Source organism: Puma concolor, chromosome B2 (genome assembly GCF_028749965.1).
Source record: "Puma concolor isolate L17-30 chromosome B2, mPumCon1.1.hap2, whole genome shotgun sequence".
Lineage (NCBI taxonomy): Eukaryota > Metazoa > Chordata > Mammalia > Carnivora > Felidae > Puma > Puma concolor.
In genome coordinates this window covers 120,204,439-120,227,610 of record NC_141671.1, presented here as the reverse complement: position 1 = coordinate 120,227,610, position 23,172 = coordinate 120,204,439, and the positions used below count along the sequence as shown (strand labels likewise).

At 40.9% G+C, this 23,172-nt stretch overlaps 1 protein-coding gene and 1 pseudogene across 21 annotated transcripts in view; one reads left to right on the top strand and one right to left on the bottom strand.

Moving 5' to 3' along the window:
- Positions 1 to 23,172, top strand: part of EPB41L2 (erythrocyte membrane protein band 4.1 like 2) — a 221,547-nt gene that overhangs the window by 51,996 nt on the left and 146,379 nt on the right. Inside the window, exon 2 of one of the 21 annotated variants that reach the window (XM_086707826.1) lies at positions 5,475 to 5,592. The exons of 19 other annotated variants lie outside the window; for them this stretch is intronic. The gene's annotated coding sequence lies outside the window, so the exon portion shown is untranslated. Of the gene's footprint in view, positions 1 to 5,474; positions 5,593 to 5,613; positions 5,730 to 23,172 lie in introns of those variants that run through there. One more of the 21 variants, XM_086707829.1, reaches the window with a different exon arrangement.
- LOC112861959 (glyceraldehyde-3-phosphate dehydrogenase pseudogene) lies at positions 17,083 to 18,135 on the bottom strand (annotated as a pseudogene).

Here is a 23,172-nt window from a genome sequence, read left to right as displayed (position 1 = left end):
GAGGGCTCCCTGAACCCAGGGGTTGGGTCTGGATTTAGCACAATTGGCCTCAGTTTAGGTCTGGATCAGAATGGATCATGCATAGTCATTTGAGAACTTTGTTTCCATTAAAACTGGGTGTGTTTACATTGTATTTGCAAACTGGGCTGGGAAGGAAATATTTTACATTGGGTCACATTTGGACAAAATTGAAAGCCAGTGCTTGGGGTATGACCGTGGGAATGGGTAGCTGAGATGGTGAGGAGGGCAGGGTCATTGAGATTTGCTTTTTAAGTAGGAATGGAACACACACACACACACACACACACACACTCACACACTGCTTTGCACATTATAACAAGCAGTAGGAGTATGGTAATAAAAATGACTTCAATTTGAAATGCATTATACATGGGAAGGTTTGGGATTCAGCTCCCCTCTTCCCTAGAAAAGACCTTAAACATTGTGGGCTGGTGGAGAAAAGTATAGCTCAGATCTTGGGTGAGCTTCTGGTTCAACACTGGGTCTCTGCCCCTTCACTGTCAGACTGAGAACTAGATTAGGGAAATACCAGAGACTGGGTTATTGCTAAGATCTGTAAGAACTGAGTCTTGTAAGACTTTTGATGTGCTTTGAGGTCACATGGAGAGAGGTTTCAGCAACTTTGACAGTGATGGATCAACCATAAAACATAATCAGCAATAGAAAATTGAAAATTTTTAGAGGGTTGTGAGGGTAACAACTCTAAAAAAAAATCAAGTAGACACACTTAGGAATTGCAAGGTAGAAGTTCTGGAACCTTCCTCCTGCTGTCTTGATTTTTTTTTTTTTTTTTTTTTTTTTTTTTTACAAATGCAAAAATACTAGCATTAGCATTTGAGTGTGATTTTTGGCTTTGCCTTTTGAATGTTAAGTGAAAACAGGCAAGCATATTTAGACTTCCCTTGGCCACCTCCCCGTTGTTCTGAGTAGTAAAATCATGGTAATAAGTTGCAAGGCCTTGTGTTGCTTTCTGGACTGACCCTGGGAGGCAGAGTGTCTAGCACGCCTTCATACTGGACGTTGGTCAGGCGTTGGCAGTGGGGAGCAGGAGACTACTTTCTGGGGCTCTTCAACAGGGATGGAAAGGTGCCCGGGCCCTCGTGGACTGGGGAGTCAGGAGATTGGGCCAAGGCCCAGTTCCTGTAGCACTTCATGCGCTGTCTCCCAGAGTTCTTACCCCAGCCTCTTGTCAGGTACCCCGTCTCTGGGTTGGCCCCTTGCTGGAGGAGTGGCCGCATAGGGATTCTTCACTGGCTGCTTTCTACTGTGAATGGAAGGGGCCGACTTATTCCTCCTGAAGAGCAAATGTGTTGCAGTTGCAGTTCCTTGTTGTGTGTTTCCCTTAGCATTGTTAAAACTTGCCGTTAAATTTTCAAGTACTTTCAGGTGCATTATAGATTAATTGGACCTTCATAAGTAGGCTTGGGGAGTTAGTATTTCCTTAATGACTTGCTGTGGGGCAAGACAATAATAGCTAACATTAACTTAGTGTTTATGTTAGAAACTGTCATTCTACCTACATTATTTTATGTTTATCTGTATGAGTAGCCTGGCATTGTATTTTCTTATTGAGGCTCACCTCTCAATTTTCCTTTTTTTGTTTTTTTTTTATTTTACTTTTAAAAAAAGTACACACAGTGTGGGGTTTGAACTCACAACCCTGAGATCAGGAGTCACATGCTCCACTGACTAAGCCAGCCAAGTGCCCCTCACTTTCACTTTAAAAAAATTACTTATTTTGAGAGCGCGAGAGAGAATCCCAAGCAGGCTCTGCATTGCCAGCACAGAACCTGACATGGGGCTCAGACCCACGAACCATGAAATCATGACCTGAGCTGAAATCAAGAGTTGGACACTTAACCTACTGAGCCCCTCAAGCACCCCTCAGTTTCACTTTTGACATCTCTCATTCCCCACTGTGCCCACCCCTTTCGCAACCAAGTCTTCCCTCCATTTGGAGTTGGGGTGTATGTAGGGTTCTTTTTTCCAAGCCAATGCCTGTCTCTTGCCGTGAGTTGGGAGTCCCTATATCCTGCCTATAGGCAGAGTGCAGAATTAGTTCTTCTCAGGCCTGCCAGATATTAAATAAAATTTAGAACAGCTAAAGTTTAGCTTTCTAAAAATGGTCCTAACATATTTGATGCTGTGTTCTACAAAACATTTAAAGCTGAATAGTTGAGTTTAGGGTTTCTAAAGAAGAGCAGTCATGTGTGAGTAAGGTTTTCTGGGCCTAGGAAGGACTGTGTTTTTGTTAAATAGTGTTAGGTGGGCTAAGGGATTCTAGCTACAGCTTGTTTTCCAGAGACTATTCAGAGCCATGGCTGGTAGTGACGTCACCTCCTTGGGTGCCACATCATTCTTTTTTCCTACATAGCCTGCCCCTGCCTTGTGCCCCCTGTGCCCTTTTTAAAAAGAACACTTAAGTACTACTGTGAGGGTTTTTTTGCAAAAAATAAGTATGAAATTCAATTCTGTGTGTGTGTGTGTGTGTGCGTGTGTGTATGTGTGTGGGTGTGTAGAGGTAGATGGAAATCCAGTGCTTTTTGAAAAGCACACCGTCCCAGAAATTCCAGCTTTAGGTTACTTGCGTTCAGTCACTCCCAAGAGATTTTTCTGGGGAAGGGTGGGGACAGAGGAGGGGCTTCAAACTAGATGAGAAAAGTAGCTGTGGAAGAACAAAGTTGAGGGTTTCCACCCCTCTCTTCCCCCTCCTTGTTGAAGACTGGACTATAGTGTTGCTAAGAAAACTCTGATTTTCAGCATATTTCATAGAGGCTGAAGTGCTTGGATTCCAAATGTCAAGTCTGGATTCAAGGGATTGAATCTTTTTAATGGTAAACTTGCACGTTGAATAAAATTTGTAATATGGAGAACCATAAATAAAAGCTTTATTCTCCCTTTCAGACACGATCACTTATTTATAGTATGTGGTTTTTATTCTTGTACCCTACATTCATAGCTTATAGAATGAATGCTTCAGTAAATGTACTTGTATGCATTTCACAAAGCAGGGCTCATACTATATATTTGGTTTTGATGTCCACTTTCATTCAACTTTATTTTGTGTGCTGTTTGCCCTGTCAAAGTAATTTTTTTAAATGTGGGATTTCAGAACCGTAAGGCACTTTAAGAGAGAATTAATCTATCCTCGGGTCTTTATAGATGAGGAAATTTAGTAAAGTGACATTAAATGACTTGCTTGAAATTGTTACTTTCAGAACCGGAGTTGGAACTGGTTAACCACTGCCTGTTCCAGTTTACTTCCTACACTCTGCCTATTTCGCTTTACTGGCGAGAATTTGTGAAGTATTAGCCTCTAGCATAAATTAGAGATCGTTGCCCTAGAGAGTTAAATCCATTTCACTAGAACCTTGAGTATGAAAACCCTGAAACCTTGAAACTGCCCAGACACACAGTTAATTTGCCCCAAGTAATTTGGAGTGGTTTGAAAACCATTATGATGTGGCTGAATTGCTGCTATTTTAGGGCCATTTGATGTGAACCTGAAAGGAGTGGAAGTTAAAAATGTATGTTTTACATTTAGATAGAATAAGCATCAGTGTATTGGAAGTTTTTCTTTTCCGCTGTGTTAAAACCAATAAATCTCTGAAAACATTTTAGCGGTTTTGCCCAACTATTAATTATCTTCTCCTATGCCAAATTTCTTCCACTCTGGAATATATTTGCCTTTTTTTTCCCCCCTGAACCCCTATAGGAATTCTTAGGCCGTATCATTCCTTTGGCAGTTGCTCACACAGTCTTCTGGCATTTTTTTCTAGTGTTTTCTTGACATTTGAGTATTTGATGAATGGTAACTTCCCGGGGGGTTGTGTGTGTTAGTGTCTAGTTTATCAGCTTCTCAGGGATGGGGAGGTTGTCCTAGCATCCCCTTCCTTCCTGCCTCTCTCTGTCCCCTCACTTTGTCTTCCTGGTTCTAGCACAGCAGCTCCTGGTTCGCTGTTGTTACTCTGACTTGTTAAAAAGGTGCTGAGCACACTTGGGGCAAATCAGGGCACGTGGCTTTGTTTTTCCACCTCTGTGAGCTGTTGTGCTCAGGAATATCTCTGCAGAAGGAAACAAGTCTAGCATGATTTGCCCATCGGTTTGGGTCAACAGGTAGTCAGTTCCGTGTCCTTTCTGAGGCAGACGATGTCCTGGTGCACCCAGTCTCAGACTCGCCCTCACCTCTGCTTGACCTTAGTCAGTCTAGAGCAAACTGTAAAACAGCTGCAGGGACCTTAGTGAGATAGGAGGGAGGTCTGAAAAATAGGTGAGGGAGAATCCTTCGTTTCTGTTTTCCTTGGAAAAATTCCTCCACCAAAAGTCCCTAGCATATTAAATTCTGTCTGCATCTTGAAGACTTAATGGTTTTGTACATCTTGGCTCTCTGCATCTGGAGGGAAGAATTGAAGGCAGACTGAAGGGGATGAAGAAATTTAGTGTAGAAAATCTCAGGAATAGGGAGTGGGGAAGAAAGGAAATAACAGTTACTAGGATATATTTGTAGGTGGGGGCAGGATGACAGAAAGAGTGGAAAGAGATCGCGAAATAAGGATAGATAGCCAAGTATTAGGGTGGGGACAGAATGTGAATGTCATTTGGCGAAGTTGATTATACTTTTAGTGCTTTTCCAGAAGTTTTCCAAATGATTGGGGTGGGTGGGGACTAGACTAGAGATGACAGCTTGGGTGCTGGAGAAATAGGATGGGAACAGCCTGGGTGGCTAAAGTAGGAAGACGCAGAACTAAAGAAAAATCTTTTTTCTCCCGATGGTCCTCGGTGTTTCTTATAATACTGTACTTAATTTAGTCTCTAGTGTTGTGCCAAAAAGTTAGTTTAATATAAAGAATCTCTTTTTTGATCCACCGCTTGCCTTTTTCCTGTCTCAGTAAGCTGTTTGCCTTAGAATAGGCTTTGGAGCCCTCCCCGTCTCCTTGTTGACTTGTTCACGGTAGAAAAGTGTCAGGACACAGATTTGATACAAAAGGAGACCAATTCCAGGAACTGCACAGGAAAACAGCCACACCGCTTTACGGAGCAAGTATCCATTGTGTGGTGTGTGTGCGCACACATGTCTGCACCTTTCCCTGAAAGAGCTGCATGGAGGCAATGCACTTGTGCAGAAAGTTTCATGTGTTGCTAGAGTGTGATCTTTCTCTTGGAGTCTTTTTTTTTTTTTTTTGTCATATTGAAAAAATAATGGATCTGCATACCCCTGAGGCCTTTTGGAATTATTTTCCACCTGTTTCTGTTTGGCTCTGCAAAAGGAGTAAAATAACTTGGGAATTTTATGATTGGAAAAGGACTTCTGCTTCCTAAAGATACTTCTGTTTACTGTTGGGTTCTCGTATCGGTCGTATTATTTTCTGACCCCGGGCTGGGCCCCCTGTGACATAAGCATTAGGAACTGAATTGTGTCAGCACTGCTACTTAAGGCGTTTATCCTAATCCAGGTGTCCTTGGATCGTGCGGTGCCAATGAGCAAGGTGGTGGCGCTGATTGCAGACCTGGGCTGCAGGTGTGAGTTCTGGAGAGCTCTGTGATTACCCAGTGAAAACATTACCAGTAAATGTGAGTTGGTGTTTTTCTTTTGGATGCTCTGTTTTGACCGCAAGAGGGTAGTGGTATTTGTTATTTCAGTGCCATTCTCCTAGAACGGAACGAATATCCGGGACTTCTATCTCCGACGGTGCCGTCATGCAGCAGAAGTAAGTAGAGAGTGAAGACCAGTGAGGAGCCAGCGCAGATAGGGTCCAGATTTGGGCGTGCGGTATTTGGGTTGGCCAGGTTTCCTGGAAGACAGGCTTACATTGTATTTATATAGCCATATTCTAAAAGTTCTGTATAACCGTTACACGATTATATGTATGTGTTCCAGAAGAATAAAATAGTGAATTCCTGGTCGTCTGCCTCTGTTCTGACAGCCACAGCTGCTGCTTTCCTGGACAGGTGCCCCTCCACTCTCCCAGCCATCGCTTGTCCCTGCATTCTGCCGTGATTCCTGGATCACGGCAGACAGGAACGGGGGAAGGAAAGCCCTCCATCCTTCCATCAGATGAACGCCACGCCTGAAGGAGAGATTATAGTAACGCCTGTGGCTGTTGTGTTTTAATTACTATTCAACAGTTGCATACAATTTTTACACCTGTAGGGAAGTGGGAGCTCAGCAGTGTGAAGAGTGGTGGGAGAAGATACCAAGAGGAAAGTGTTTGGGGAAAAATAAAGCTTTTGAGAAAATGCTGAGCGGCAAATTCATTCAGAAACATGAGCTCATCACCTGGTTGATTTAACAGGTTAATGCAAATGAGAAACGCCTGGCAGATCTCCTTTGCCAGGAGGTTAGATTTCTGCCTTTGCCCAGGATATTCTAAGAAGATTCCTCAGTCACGTTGCTCGGTTTAAAATTTCTTAGATTCTCTAGTGTCTGTGACATAAAGGATTGGCTAAATTCTTTTGGGTCCTTCCCCTATCTAAAATGATACTGTTCAGGAGGACCGTATAGCCGAAAATATGTTGTCAAAGGAGTTACTTTGGAACCATTTTTTTTTTTTTTTGTTTTTCGTTGAATTTAATACCTTTTTGAAGATAATAGCCTTTAGGTCAGTCTTAAATCCATGAGAACCAATCATGCAGACTGAAGATAGTAAATCCTACGTTCCTTACACTTTGCTAATATGAATCTTAAAAGATGGCATGAGGTTTCTCATTATAAATGTGCCAAAATAACATACCAGTAGACTGCTATTTAATATTAGGCTTACTTTATTGAATCGTTAAGGTGATTATGTTGCATAATAGAAAAATAAGTTCATGATGCCTAGAACTGTTTGGAGAAAAAAAATCGGTGCTTAAGTTTCTTAAAGGTATTTTCTTCCAACCTCATTTCTTTCTATCCAAATGCACTAAGCATAAGTTTGTGCAAAGGGGTGTGTTTTTTGCTGTGGAGGGTACAGAGAGGAGTAACAGATGTATTTAGTAGGTGAAAGGTGGGCATAGGGCCCAGACTGTGGAAAGGGCTGAGAGAAAAGGGGGAGGGATCGGGTGACATTGAGCTGGGAGTGGCAGGGAGGTCTTTGGCCAGGTCCTAGCATGGTAGCTGGACTTGGCCCCATGATAGGGGAGATGATAGGCATGCCGTTGACCCTTGAGAAGGGGCTGACGGAGTGAGCCTGCAAATTGGAGTGGCGTTTCTCTTAACAATACCCTTCATGGGCAGAACTCAGCAGAAAGGCTGGAAAGGAGGGTCCAGCCAGAGTCTAGGGACTCTGCATTTCGTGTGGAAGAATTTGGGTTTTCTTTCTGCAGTTACTGAGGTTGTGTAGAGGTTCAAAGTAGGGCTAACAATTTATGGGGAAGAAATAGTTATGAGAAAAATGTACCTGTTGGTAAAATATGTACAGTTCTACTTATTTTAATCAGAGTGTGCTGTTCATAATTTTAACTGTTTTTTCCACGATACAAAAGCATCAAGTTGTCTAGGGTACTATCTACTGCAGATAAAGTACATACACTTCAAGTGAAAGAGGAATAGCATAAGGCCCTGATTATGATCTTTCTTCATCCAGTGTGTTCACATACTCACTTTTTATAATTAATCCTGGCCCTTGGCACTCATCAGATGAGTGTGTGTGTGTGTGTGTGTGTGTGTGTGTGTTTCCCCTGAAGGTGTTTCTTAAACCTGTCTCTTAACAGTGTTTAGAAAATGTTATTTGGTTGATTAAAAGTAGGTATATCCTCATTTCCCCACCCTTAATTTATTAAGCTTCTAGTTCCATTGTAGTATATATTTTAGGAAATATATATATATTTAGGAAATATATTCTCCCATTTTGGACAATAGTTTGTTTTTAATCTTTGTGACTGTTCTTTGATGTTGATAGTCCTGAAAATCAAGGTAAAAGTGTCTTGGAAAGAAACTCAAAAGTCCTAGCTCTAATAAGTGAGGGAGTTGGAATTGAGATTAGATCTGCCTGATAGTCCCTTTCCTTATCTGTAAAATGGAGGTGTTGATACTATATTTCTCAGAGTGGTCATGAGAAATTAAATATGTGTAGCTTGTTTATAAGCTGCCTTTTAAGCAATGTGAATTATAGAAGCACAGTGTTTATGAACCTAAAAAACTTGGTTGATTTGGTGAGATAAGTAGTTTTATGTTCTGAGTTTTTTTTTTTATTAAAAAAAATTTTTTTTAACGCTTATTTTTGAGAGACAGAGTGTGAGTGGGGGAGGGGCAGAGAGAGAGGAAGACACAGAATCTGAAGCAGGCTCCAGGCTCTGAGCTGTCCACACAGAGCCCAATGCAGGGCTCAAACTCACGAACTGAGATCATGACCTGAGCTGAAGTCGGATGCTTAACCGGCTAAGCCACCCAGGCGCCCCCTGAGTTTTTTTAGTTGTAAGTTTTCCTTTCAAAGTTAATGTTTGAAATTCCCCAGTTTTTAAAACCATAAGGACTCTTACTTTTGTGCACTGTAATGAGTGAAACTTGTATCCTCAATACTTTCTTTTAATTCTTCCCTACAGGCTGTCCTTCTGCTAGTTCAGTTCTGTTTTGTGTTAATTTTTATTGCCTCCCCCCCCCCACACCCCCCACTCTGAAATGCAATAGTCTTGTAGTGTCCAAGTGGAAACATTGTTCTCTTTGTCAGGGCCAAAGAAGTGCCTTTGTCGTTCCTTGGAGACATTCTGCAGATGCCATTTTGCAGTTCTGAAAAATCTGTCCCTGTCCTCCTTGTGCTGTGTTAAATTGTGCGTATATATGGCTTGGTATTTTAATGAAGTTGTGGTGAAGACTTGACAGTGATACTTGTCCTATGATAACAAAACAAGAAAGGCTCTTTCTCCATTGAGTGTAGATCTGTGTTCCCCATCTCTCCCTAGTGCTGTGTGGTCCGAAAGTAGATCCCGCCTGCGCTTAGGCCCTCGTATGTTTGATGCTTTTCAACCGACTTTATAGGAAACTGTTACAACAACGAATTCTGAGCAGGAGCTCTAAGCCTTTTGTTGATGTGTATTGTTTTTCAAAGATCTCTTAATTTATATGTTCTTAATAGCATTTTGAGTGGCAAGAATGAGCTCTAATTTGCTAAGTGGCTTTAATCCTTGTATTAAGAAGTGTGGGTGAAAATCTGTTGGGAAACTGGCTTGATAAAATCCAGGAAATTCCTCTCATTCTTTTAAATCCAGTTAAAATCTGACTTAAAAAAAAAAAGGCCTCTGATGTAACCGTGTCTGAAAGCGTGTGCCTCTTAGAGTCTAGTAATTTCTTGTATATCAGTGCCAAGCTCAAAGATGGATAGTATGAATGTACCTCTGTTTTAGGTTAATCTATACCACATGGCATGGTACCAGTTTATTATAATTTTGCAGGGACTTATTCATCCTGTTTTGCACTGCCTTGAAAACTGCTAAAGCAGGAGTCCAGAAATAAAGGGAGAAAACTTCACAGTGTTTGTTTTAATGGACTTGAATCTATCTAAATCTTTTTTTTTTTTTAACATTTTATTTTTTTTATTTTTGCTAGACAGAGAGAGTGCATGAGCAGGGGAGGGGCAGAGAGAGAGGGAGACACAGAATCCAAAACAGGCTCCAGGCTCTGAGCTGTCGGCACAGAGCCCGATGTGGGGCTTGAACTCACGAACTGTGAAATCGTGACCTGAGCCGAAGTCAGATGCTTAACTGACTGAGCCACCCAGGCGCCCCTTAAATCTTTTTTTTGTTGTTGTTGTTAATCATAGTAACACATATGCAGTGAAGAAAACATGATAATATAAAAAAAATAGAAATAAAGCAAAAAATTGTCATTGTCCACATTTAGGATTATCATTTGGGCTGAGCATGTCCTGTCTTTTATCTGCAAATATGTACACATGGGTTAAAACAACAACCTTATCCTTTTAAAGCTGCTTATTTTCCCTTGGCAAAATATGGAGAGTGTGTTTCTGTAAATTCTTAAGCTGGTAGTACTTAATTTGGGAAATAATAATCCATAGGGCATTCATTCATTTATATGGACTCAGTTGGAAGTTCTCAATTAGTAGGAAGTGTGTACATTTATTGCTTAAAGATATGTGTGTCTGAAAGGGAGAGGCTGATCATTTTGGTTGTTCTCCAGGGTCATAAAAGCCTAACAAGTCTTTATTAGAACTGTTAAGAAGTCTTTGAAACAAGTGAAGATTTGATCACATAAGCCCTGGCCCCTCCTGGACAGCTGGCTCACTGATTCCCAACAAGAGCTGATTCTGCTGCAGCCCGACTCCTGTCATCTGGGGCAGAGGTGCACAGGGATTACATGTTTGTATATGTCTAGCCATCAGTGGCCTTGTTTTATAATGATACCAAGCCTTGTCATGCCATTACGTGTGTGTGTGTGTGTGTGTGTGTGTGTGTGTGCGTGCGTGTGGACAGGACAGACCCTGTTACAATAAACTCCATGTCAGAGCTGATCTCTTTCTTAATATGGATATTCCTGTAGGGTTAGAGGTAAAAGTAGAAGGAAAACCCTCCCCAGGGGATTGATTGTTAGATACCTGGGACCAGCTCTTGTCCAGAAGAGAAAAACTATCCTCCTCCCCTGTTCTCATTACTCTGGGGTTCAATGAGAAGAATATTTATTTTGACTATATAGATAATACAACAAAAACAAATTTTCTTGTTATAACTGTGCTGTTTTGTTGGCTCACATTTACTGAATTCTGACGTTCGTAGTATGGTTAACTTGGAACTATAGGGGGTGATAATGAGAGAAGATGTGAAAGGATTGAGAATGAGGATAAGATCAGCAAATGATGGCTGAATCTAAATGGTGTGAATGGAACTAGTTAACATCCTTAGTCTGGGGTTGACTCTGGTGGGAGGAAAAGGTCAGGGAGATGGTGACGGGGGGGGGGGGGGGGGGGGGGGGGGGGGGGGGGGAGGGGGGGGGGGGGAGGGGGGGGAGGGGGGGGAGTGGAGTGTGGCAGCGGAGTTGTCAGGAATACTACGTTTCAACCCTTTTGTCTGATATGTATGTATATACACATATTTTTCTGTGCGTCTAAGCACAATATGTAAATGTGCATGTATCTGTTCAGTGTAGCTTTTATAGGTCCAATCACGAAGGTCCTTCCCTCACCAAGGGCAGAGTGTACTGTTGACGTACTGCATCTACAGGCAAGATCTTGCCTCAGAACAGGGTCTACCAGTGATATTCATTCCGCCGGTCCCATTTCCGTTCATCCTGTATGTCAGTGGTCAGCTCCGTTGTTCAGGCTTCCCTGAGACCTCCCTCTGCCCTGTTCCATTGAGCAGCTGTAAATCACATTCTGTAGATCATCAGTTGTGTGGATCATACGGTAGGTGATTAGATAAGTAACAGTAGTGATTACACCTAGCTTGTCCTTGACGTGTGAGTCCTGATTGGATCTTCCCGCCCCTGGTTCTGCCCATTGGGAGGATTGCCATCACCCACGACGTATATGTCAGGGCTGTCTCACGGGAGGGACTGCATTACTCTTGACCCATTTTAGTCTGACTTTACTGCTCTTGGCATCCTGGTTACTCTGTCAGTGGGTACTATCAGAATGCTAGAGGTTGCCTGATGGGTTGGTTTGCCATCTACCAGACTTCTCTTTCATGGCCTTGTGATTGGTGAGCACGATCACGTGTGCATGTGTGTGTTTGCGCGTGTGCACTCAGTAAACTACCAAATAACTTGATTGGGCTCCCCCCTAGCCTCATGTTTTATTCTGCATACCCTGTGACTTAAAAATCAGTAAAAGAGCTATTGTTGGTTTTGTTCGCAAACTGCTTATTTTTAACCTTATACCTGGAAGAAAAAAAAAAGCCAACCCAAGCTTTTAAGTATAGACACGGGAAGTAGACAGTCTAGACAGAGAAGAGTCAGCATTAATGAGGACACGGAAGCGTGAAGATTCATTTTGTGTTGAGGGGGCTGGTAGGGCCGGAGATTAGGAGATGGGAAGCAGAAGATAAACTGAAGATCTGGATTGGAGCCAGCAAGTGCTAAATTTAGGAGCTCCTACTGAAGAGTTTTGTATTCATTCTCCCTGCTGAACCACCGGAAGCCTTTAAAAAAAAATTACTGTTTTTTGTTTTTGTTTTTGAAAGAAGAGACATAATTACAGATATCTGTGTTTTAGAAATATTACATGTCAGGGGCTCCTGGGTGGCTCAGTCGGTTAAGCGTCTGACTTTGGCTCAGGTCATGATCTCGCGGTCTGTGAGTTCAAGCCCCGCGTCGGGCTCTGTGCTGACAGCTCAGAGCCTGCAGCCTGTTTCAGATTCTGTGTCTCCCTCTCTCTCTGACCCTCCCCTGTTCATGCTCTGTCTCTCCCTGTCTCAAAAGTAAATAAACATTAAAGAAAAAATTAGAAATATTACATTTCAGATTTTATGGAGAACATATGTTTACCCTGTATATCTGTTCTAGTGACTGTTACTGTCTGTTAAAGGAGGCTGCCCAAGGAGGCCTCATTTTGTATTTCTGTGCAGTAAAATTTGGTGCTATGAATTTTCCTCTTTAGGTACTATTTATTTATAAAGGTGACTAGGATCAAATATTTAACTTAATTGCAATAGTAAATCTTGTTACCAATGAAGTACATTGTGTTTACTACAAAATCTGAAGTTTGGGAATACGATTTAAGGAAGGAGTTTTCTTTGGAATTTGTACAGCAATTATGAGACAAATTTGGGCCCACTCTTACTGTGTTTTAAGCTGGAGATTCAAAGATGAGTAAGCCTGAGCTGTTGATAAGCTCACAGTAAGACCAACCGATACTAAGAATTCAAAACTGGTCATTTCAGCCTTAGAAATACATACAGAGAAAGGACAACCAAGTGAGTTTGGATTAAGAGAGAGGAAAGGATCTGGAGTGATTCCTGAACTGAGTCTGTTTCTGTGGTTACTGGGATTTGTTTGTAGCTGCATACTACCTAGTGAATATGATCCAAGTACTCATTTATCAGATCTATGATCTTGGACTACCTTACTATATGCCGAACACTGTGTGAGGCTCTGGGGATATGGGTGTAAGATTGCAGTCTTTGTACCTAAGAATCTGATTGTTCACATGGAGAGGCAGCCAGTCAATAGCAAAGAGAAGTGGGGAGGTATTTTGGGGACTAAGAATGTTCCTGCAAAACTGTGGGTAAATAAATTTTTCCTACATTTTGCTTAATGTTCAATGGAATCTTACTGTGTATCAAGTGTGTGAGGGGGGAATCATTCAATAAATCACCTTCTTAATAGTTGTAGAACTGTTGAATGAATGCATGTATCTTTTGTGTAAGAATGGGTTTTTACCAATGGGCATTAATTTAAAAGAACATTTGCATTATTTGCTACTGGTTATCCCTTCATGGAAAGGATACTTTTTCTTTCTTAATTTCTTCTTCTTTTTTTTTTTTCAATTGAAATTCCAGGAAGTATCACTGTCTCAGGTTTCTGTCCAAGCAGTTTTCTGAAGCCAGTGGGTGGGTGTATGTTTAGATCCAAGAGAAACAAATTACAACCATGGATGTGAACTTTTCAGTCTTCTCAAAGTAAAAGCTCGAAAAAAATAATTTTTACGCTTTTCTTTCGCAAAAACCATCTTTTGCTAAAGAGGAATAAAACAAAGATAACATGCTAAGCATGTTGGATCTTCATCATATTGTTCCCACCTTTCTTGTAATTAGCACAACTTCTTACAGTGTTTGAGACTTTTATTTCAAAGTTTAAAAAGTGGCCGAAATATGTATTTGGTAAAATTCAAATAACATTTTGGATTGCTATTTTAAAGAATGTAGGCATTAAAGAATCAAGGAACAAACACACAGCGTTAGATTTATGAAGGGAAGCAACATGGATACTCAGCTTTCTATCTTAAGAGATACAAATTAGACATTTGAAAGTATTTTAGCTTAAATTTATTAAATAGGAATGCAATGGGGAAGAGGTGAGGAAGCCTTTATTGTTTTCTTTTAATGTTTTTTTTTTTTTTTTTACATTTATTTATTTATTTTTGAGAGACAGAAAGAGACAGCGTGAGCAGGGGAGGAGCAGAGAGAGAGGGAGACACAGAATTAGAAGCAGGCTCCAGGCTCTGAGCCATCAGGCCAGAGCCCGATGCGGGGCTCGAACCCATGAACCGTGAGATCATGACCTGAGTCGAAGTCGGATGCTTAACCAACTGAGCCACCCAGGCGCTCCGGCTTTGTTAATTGTTAAGGGCCTATAAATGCATACTTGATGCAGTACACACGTTTCCTAAGGTGTAGCCGCCCCCGCCCCTTATGACTGTCATCGTGTTTTGTGTACTACCTGGCAGAAGAGGGAAGAGGATATAAGTGGTAGGAAAGTGTTACAACCATAAAGCTGACACATTTTAGGCTCAGAGCTGCCAGTGTTTCCAAGTTGTGGACTTTGAAGAAAGATTATACATTTTAATGATTAAAATTTGTATAATCAGGTTGTAAAGACCTTCAGGACACTTACTTGTACACCCTAAACTTAGTATCTGGACCACACTTACTTGTAATATTAGGAATTGTTTTTTTCTAGACCCTTCCCCCTGCCCCCTTCTTGTACTGAACAGAGCTCCTCATTTCTGTGGTTTAGGGCCACCTCTTTGCTTTGTACATCACAATTTGCTTCTTCATTATATTTCTCTTGTTCCTAGCCCTAACATTTAAAGTTAGTTCTTAGGGGTGCCTGGGTGGTTCAGTCCCTTAAGCATCGGCTCTTGATTTCAGCTCAGGTCATGATCTCACGGTTTATGGGTTCAGGCCCCGTATGGGCTCCGCATCTCCGGCACTTGGGATTCTCTCTCTCTCTGCCCTTACCCTGCTTGTGTGCACTCGCTCACTCTCTCTGAAAAATAAACTTTTAAAAAATAAAGATTTCTTATACAGCATAGAGTTGGGTCTTTTTCACTCTGATAATCTAATTGATGCATTTAGACCAGTTGCATTTAATCTGATTACTGGTGTTTTGGGGTACCATATTGCTTTTTGTTTTGTTTGTCCTATCTGTTCTTTCTTTTTCTTATCTTACTCTGAATTATTTTTCTGATTCCATCTCATCTAATAGCTTGTTCTATTCTATCTCTCTCTTCTTTTTTTTTTTGTTACCCAATTTAAACTGAACTCATTAACTTGTCTCCAAACCTTTTTACTCCTCCTTTAACTATTTCACTGACTGCCTTTGCTCTCATTAACTGCTCTTTTTCTCTCTCCTTTTGCTCTTATGTGTCATCAGATTCTCACCATTGTCCTAATTGAATATTTCCTGAATTTATCCACTTCAATTCACTGACATCTTCCATATTCAGACACTGTAACCTGCATAAAGTTCAGCTCTCTCATGGTCCATTTTTAACTTTGTTAGTCAAAGAAACACAAGTGTCAGCACTGACAAAAAATGGACACACCATTTGTTTTTACTTTGCTCTTTTGAAAAATAAGTGGTTTCATAGAACAGCAAAACTTAGTTCTCTTTATCAGTTCATAAATTTTTCTGATTCTTTCTCATCACAGTAGACAGCAGCCCTCAGACTCTTCCTTAAACCAGTCTCTTCCCAAACAATAAACACCAACTCTATGAGTTTTAGCTTGAGTCTCTCCTGTGTTCTTGATGTATCAGTTCTTTTCTTAGTATCTCAGTCTATTCCATAATAAATCAAATTGCTTTCAAAATTGAGATTACAGGGGTAGAATTCTCTTTGGAAGAGAAGGAACAGACTACCGATTTGTTAATATATATATTTTTAAACATTAATACACCTACCATGTCTTTTCTGGATAAATGTAATCTGTCTAGTTTTCCTGCTTTTTTTAGTTTTTATTTAATCTGTTGTTTGTATTGTAGTCTGACTAGTAGTTTTTAGTTTTGTGCATAAATTCATTTCATAATACCTCTTTGCTTTTCAAAAGAAGCCCAAAGTTTTTAATACAGCTTTTACCTTATAAGGCACTTGCTGTTCTAGATTTTAACATACTAATTGGGTTTCCCTGCTCACCTGTCTGGTTTCTCTCATCTCTAGACTTCTGTACATGTTGCCAGTTATATTCTACTCCTCGGTCTCATTGTAGATATAATTTCCCTTGCGTAGCCATTCTTTATGATTCTTCTACTGGGCCTCCTCCTTCCTGTTAAATGTACCTGCTGAATAACCTCCCCTCTCACCAGTTGACTGTTTATTTGCCTTTCTCCACCATCAAGTTGTAAGCTTCGCAAAGGCAGTTTTCACATCTGTGTTCACAATTCTCTGGCACTTAATGGCTCTCAATACTTATTTGCTGAATGAACTGGTGGTTACCGAATGATCTGATATTGGCCTTCCTGTCCTTCATTCTTAACACTTCCCTTACCTCGCAGAGCTAGTTAGTAGCCAGTGTTCCGGTGCAGCATTAACCTGATACTGAGACTTCCTTCTGAATATTTTCTCATTAAATATGTGTAGGTGACTCTGTCCTGCCTAAGTGGATAGATTCCATCTACCATGTTTAGTTTTTATAGTACCTTGAACTCTGTTCTTGTTAGGCAGACTTTTATCTAGTTCTAGCCCCTTTGGATGCCCTGCCAGTCAAATAGTCCTTTAAACATTTTTTTTTTTTTTTGAGAAAATCCTGGCTTTCAGGGTGCTTTTTATTTATCATTATGTTACCCAAACTCTCAAGAATAGTCTGTTAGTTGGAAATGAGGTAAAAGGTTAATAATAGCAAAATGTGCTGGAATATGGTAATTAATTTTCTCTTGATTCTGGGGTGATTCTCTAATTATCATCCCTTTCCTTGATTTCTGTAATCCTCTCCCAAGAAATTCAGTGTCACATCATCTTGTCAAACTCTGTGTGTCTAAAAGATCCAAAATCTTGCACTCTTTCCTAGTCTCCCCCCAATCCCCAGGGGCACAGTATACTTTATTGATCGTGCATGACAAGGTAGTCCTCTCCAAACCCCTCCCCTTATTCAGGAGATCTGGGATGGAAACTGTGTACAAGTCAGGAATTCTCCGTGTGTTTGAGGATGAGTTGGGGCAAGGATGCCCCAGAAGCTGAGGGTCTTTTTTTCTCTTGGTCTCTCAGGGGCTGGTGGGCCAAGGGGCTCTTATTCCTTGGAAGCCATGTGGGCCATAAGGCCTACCACCTTGTTGCTGTAGCCAAATTCATTGCTGTATCATGAAATGAGTTTGACAAGGTGGTCACTAAGGGCACTTCCAGCCCCAGCACCAAAGGTGGAAGAGTGGGTATCACTGTTAGAGTTGCAGGAGACAGCCCGGTCCTCAGTGGAGCCTAGGATGCCCTTGAGGGCCCTCTGATGCCTGCTTCACTACCTTCTTGATGTCATCCCATTTGGCAGCTTTCTCCAGGCAGCAGGTCAGATCCACAACTGATGCGTTGGGGGTAGTGACACGGAAGGCCATGCCAGTGAGATTAGCATTTAGGTCAGGGATGACCTAGCCTACAGAGTAGGTGCCAGTAGAAGCGGGGATGATGTTCTGGACAGCCTGTCCACCATCATGGCTTCCTAGATGAGCCAGCCATAGTCTTCTGGGTGGCAATGATAGCATGGACTGTGGTCTTGAGTCCCTCCACAATGCCAGAGTTGTCATGAATGACCTTGGCCAGAAGGACCAAGCAATTGATGTTGCAGGAGGCATTGCTGACAATCTTGAGGGAGTTGTCATACTTCTTATGGCTCACGCCCATCAGAAAAATGGGGGCATCAGTAGAAGGGGCAGAAATGTTGACTTTTTTGGCCCCACCCTTCACACAAGCCCCAGCCTTCTCCATGGTGGTGAAGACCCCAGTACACCCCACAACATACTTAGCACCAGCATCACCCCATATGATGTTGGTGGGATCTCACTCTTGGAAGATGGAGATGGGCTTTCCATTGATAACAAGTTTCCTATTCTCAGCCTTGACTGTGCCATTGAATTTGCGGTGGGTGGAATCATACTAGAACATGTAGACCATGTAGTTGAGGTCAGTGAAGGGGTCATTGATGGTGACCATCCACTTTACTAGAGTTAAAAGCAGCTCTGGTGACCAGGTACCCAGTACAGCCAAATCTGTTTACTCCAACCTTCACCATTGTGTTTTGGGGACTCGGCTGGCACTGCAATCAGATGTGGCTGTTAATGGGGAAGAGCAGAGAGCCTGCTTGGGTTCTGACACCCCAGCCAGACTGCCTCCATCTGTGGTATCCTTAGCCTTTCTTAATCTTCTGGGCTTGAAATTTTGGTATTATTTTTTAGTTCTCTTTCTTCTTTATCTGCTATTTAAACATCAACTTCTATGGAGTCTCTTCCCTGGAATTTAATATTACTTTGATATTTGTCTTTACTATTGCTGCTTGCATGTGAGCCTGTCTCCCCCCCCCCCAGCTTTATTGATATATAATTGACAAAATTGTAATACATTTAAAATATACAACATGGGGCGCCTGGGTGGCTCAGTTGGTTGAGCGTCCACCTTCAGCTCAGGTCATGATCTTACTGTTCCTGAGTTCGAGCCCTGTGTTGGGCTCTTTGCTGACAGCTCAGAGCCTGGAGGCTGTTTCAGATTCTGTGTCTCCCTCTCTGTCTCTACCCCTCCCCTGCTCATGCTCTGGCTCTCTGTCTCTCTGTCAAAAATAAACATTTAAAAAAATCTGAAAAAATGTACAACATGATTTGATACACAGATACATTGTGTGATGATTCCCATGATCAAGGTTAAACATATGTCACCTCACATAGTTACCTTTTTTGTGGGGGGGGGCATGGTGGAGAGAATGCTTAAGATCTACTGTCAGCAAATTTCAAGTATATAATACAGTATTATTATTAAGTTTATTTATTTAAACATCCAAGTTAGCATTTAGTTCAGTAATTTCAAGAGTAAAATCCAGTGATTCATCCCCTGCATAAAACACCCAGTGCTCATCCAACAAGTGTCCTCCTTAATGCCCCTTGTCCATTTAGCCCTTTCCCCCACCCAAAACCCCTCCAGCAACCCTCAGTTAGCTCTCTGTATTTTAAGAGTCTCTTGTGTTTTGCCACCGTCCTGTTTTTATATTATTTTTGCTTTCCTTCCCTTATGTTCATCTGTTTTGTATCTTAAATTCCACATATAAATGAAGTCATACGATATTTGTCTTTAAGTTCGCTTAACATTCCATCCACATTGTCGCAGATGGCAAGATTTCATTCTTTTCGATTGCTGAGTAATATTCCGTTGTGTGTGTATGTGTGTGTGTGTGTGTGTGTGTGTGTGTGTGTGTGTGTGTATACACACCCCACATCTTGTTTATCCATTCATCAGTCGTTGGACATTTTGGTTCTTTCCATTAAGTTTATTTATTTTTTAGAGAGAGATGGAGGGAGGGAGAGAGCGAGTGTGTGCATGTGGGGGAGGGGCTGAGAAAGAAGGAGAGAGAGAATCCCAAGCAATCTCCACATGGTCAGTGCAGAGCCTCATGTGGGGCTTGAACTCATGAACCTCAAGATCATGACCTGAGCCGAAACCAAGAGTCGGACACTTACAGACTGAGCCACCCTGGTGCCCCTACAATACTGTATTATTAACTGTGGTCATTATGCTCTACGTTAGGTCCTCAGAACTTACTCTTTACAAACTTTGTACCATTTATCTAACATTTCCTCTATTTCTCCCATCCCTGGGAGCCTTTTTATGTAGCCTTCCATTTGGACTGTCTCTGCTTCTACTGTCTGTCCTTTCCAATTCAGGGTCCTCCAGTCTCTTTTTTGAGCAACAGTTAGTGGTTGCCGTCATATGAAGAGTCACACGTTCAGGGGGTTGGAACCAGTGCATGCTGCTGGTGGGAATGTCAACTAGTGCAGCCACTTTGGAAAGCAGTTCGGCAGTTCCTGAAAACCTTAACCTAGAGCTTGCATTTGTCTGACATATTCTAGTCCTAAGTATGTGCCCAGGAGAAATGAAAACCTCTACCTACACAAAAAGTTGTAGGCGGATATTCACAGCATTATTTATAGTAGCCCAAAAGTAGAAACAACACAAATGCCCATCAGTTGATGAGTAGATAAACAAAATGTGGTATAGCCATAAGATGTAATATTACTTGGGCATACTGAGGAATGACTTACTGATGTATGCTATAACATGAACGAACCTTGAAAATAATATGCCAAGTAAAAAGCCGGACATGCAAGGCCATGTGGCATGCTTCTGTTTATGTAAATAGTGAAATCTATACAGACAGAGATTAGTGGTTGTATAGGGCTGAGAGTTTTAGGGAATGATAAAGAGTACCTGTTTTGTCCTTTTTTTTTTTTTTAATGTAATATTCACGTAAAAGTCACCATTTTAAAGTATACAATTCAGTGGTTTTTATTATATTCAAAATGTTGTGCACCTGTCCTCATTATCCCAGAACATTTTCATCTCCCCAAAAGAAACCCTGTTTCCTTTTTTTAAATACTTTTTTTATTAAAAAAATTTTTTTTTCAGTGTTTATTTTTGAGAGACAGACAGAGCATGAGAAGGGAGGGGCAGACACACACACACACACACACACACACACACACACACACACACACACACACACACACACACAGAATCCAAAGCAGCTGTCTGTGCTGACAGCTCAGAGCCTGATGCAGGGCTTGAACCCATGAACTGTGAGATCATGACCTGAGCCAAAGACAGAGGCTCAACCAACTGAGCCACCCAGGTGCCCCCAAACCCTGTTTCCTTTAAGCAGTTACTCCTCATCCCCGCCACTCCCAACATCACCTTCTGACCTGCTTCTCCATTTTATGTTCCTTGTAGCAGCAATGTGTGAGGTTTCTAATCTCTCCAATTCCATGCCAGCACTTGTTGTTTTCCTTCATTTTTTTCACTAGTCACCTTAGTGTATTTGAAGAACTATCACTAGGTGGTCTTATTTCCATTTTCTAATGACTTACCGTGTTAAGCATCTTTTCCTGTGATGATTGGCCATTTTTACCTCTTTTTTGGAGAAATATTTTCTTAAGTCCTTTGCCCCCTTTTAAAATTGGGTTCTTTGTCCTTTTGTTGAGTTGTAAGAGTGCCTTATGTATATTCTGCATACCCTTCTATATATTCTGCATACCCTTACTGGGTGTGTGGTTTATAAGCACTTTCATTCTGTGGATTTTTTTTTTTTTTATTTGCTTGATTGTGCCCTTTGACTCACAAATGTTTTTAATTTTGGTGAAGTCTAATTCCTTTGTTGTTGTCGTTGCTGATTGTGTTTTAGGTGTTCTAATTAAGAATGTGTTGTGAAATCCATAAGTCATGAAGATGCACATTCCTTGTCTTCAAAGAGTTTTATACTTTTGGCTCATATATTTTTAGTCTTTGGTCCATTTTGAGTTGTTTTATGTGGTGTGAGGTAGGGGTTCAGAGTCATTCTTTTGTATGTGGATATCCAGTTGTCCCAGTACCATTTGTTGAAAAGACTATTCTTTCCCCATTGTATGGATTTGGCACTCTTGTTGAAATCAGTTGGTGATAGATATATGGGTTTATTTCTGGACTCTCAAGTCTGTACTGATTGGTATGTCAGTTTTATGCCAGTATCACTATGCTTTGATTACTCTAGCTTTGTAATAAATTTTGAGGTCAGGAAGGGTGAATCCTCCCACTTTGTTCTTCTGTGTCATGAGTGGTTCAGTTATCTGTGGTCCCTTGCAATTTCATATGAATTTGAGGATTATTCTGTCCATTTCTGCAAAAAAAGGCATTTGGGATTATAATGGGGATTGCATTGACTCTGTCAATGAATTTGGGGGTTATTGTCATCTTAACAATATTAAGTCTTTGAATGTGTGAACATGGATCTATTGACGTTTTCTTTGATTTTTTAGGAAAGATGTTTTTGTAGTTTTCAGTATACAAATTGCATACTTCCTTGGTTAAATCTACTCCTTTGTATTCTTTTTGATGCTAAGTAGAATTACTATTTTTTAGATTGTTTATGTATATAAATACAACCGAGTATGTATATTGATCTTATGTCCTGCAATTTTGCTGAACTCCTTTATTAGCTTTTTTGGGGGGATTCTTTAGGATTTTATATGCATATAATCCTACCGTTTGCAAATAGAGATCATTTACTTTTTCCTGTCCTATTTGGATGCTTTTTATTTATTTTTCTTGCCTAATTGCACTGGTTTTAACTTTAAGAACAATGTTGAATAGAGGTGGTGAGAGTGGACATCCTGTCTTGTTCCTGATCTTCGTGGGGAAAGCTTTTGGTCTTTCACTGTTAAGTATGAGGTGTGTTTTTGTAGATGCCCTTTATCACATTGAGGAAGTTCCCTTTCATTCCTAGTTTATTGAATGTTTTATTGTGAAAGGATGTTAGATTTTGTTAAATGCTTTTTCTGTCTATTGAAATGATCTTGTATATTTTTCTTCCTTTTATTAATATGATTATTGATTTTTGTGTGTTGAATCACCCTTGTATTCCTGGAATAAATTCCACTTGGTCATGGTGTAAGATCCTTTTAATATCTTGCTGGATTTAGTTTACCAGTATTTTGTGGAAGACTTTTGCTTCTGTATTCATTGGGAATATTGGTCTGTAGTTTCCTTTTTTTTTTTTTTTTGTGATGTCTTTATTTGGCTTTGGTATCAGGCCTTGTAGAATGAATTAGAATGTTTGGAGTTTCTTTTTGGGTTGATGAAAATGTTCTAAGATTGTGGTGATGGTTGCACAATGACTCTACTAAGAATCCCTGAATTGTACACTTAAAGTGGGTGACTTGTGTGGTAGCTCAGTAAAATTGTTACAAAAAAAAACAAAACCAAAAACCCCCATATACACAACCCCAACAAACTTTAGGAGCACTAACCTATCTTCTTTAGCTTAGAGTCCTTTCCATAGAGTTTAAAGCCCTCAATAATCTTGTCAGCCTCGCCTCTGGCTTACCTTTGTATGACTGATCCAGTGATAATGGTCAACACACTGCCCCACTCACCACTTTCTGCTCCCCTCAGATCTCCTAGAATGTCTTGTGCATCTTGCTGCTCTACCCTGAGGACTGTCCCACCTGTCTTGAATGTCCTGTCCCTCTTTCCCACCAACAACGTTTCTTGCAAAGTTTTGTTCGAGTTTCTTGTATTTACCACTCTAGCCTGCAGTTGCCTTTTAGTCCCAAATCTATTCAGTGGG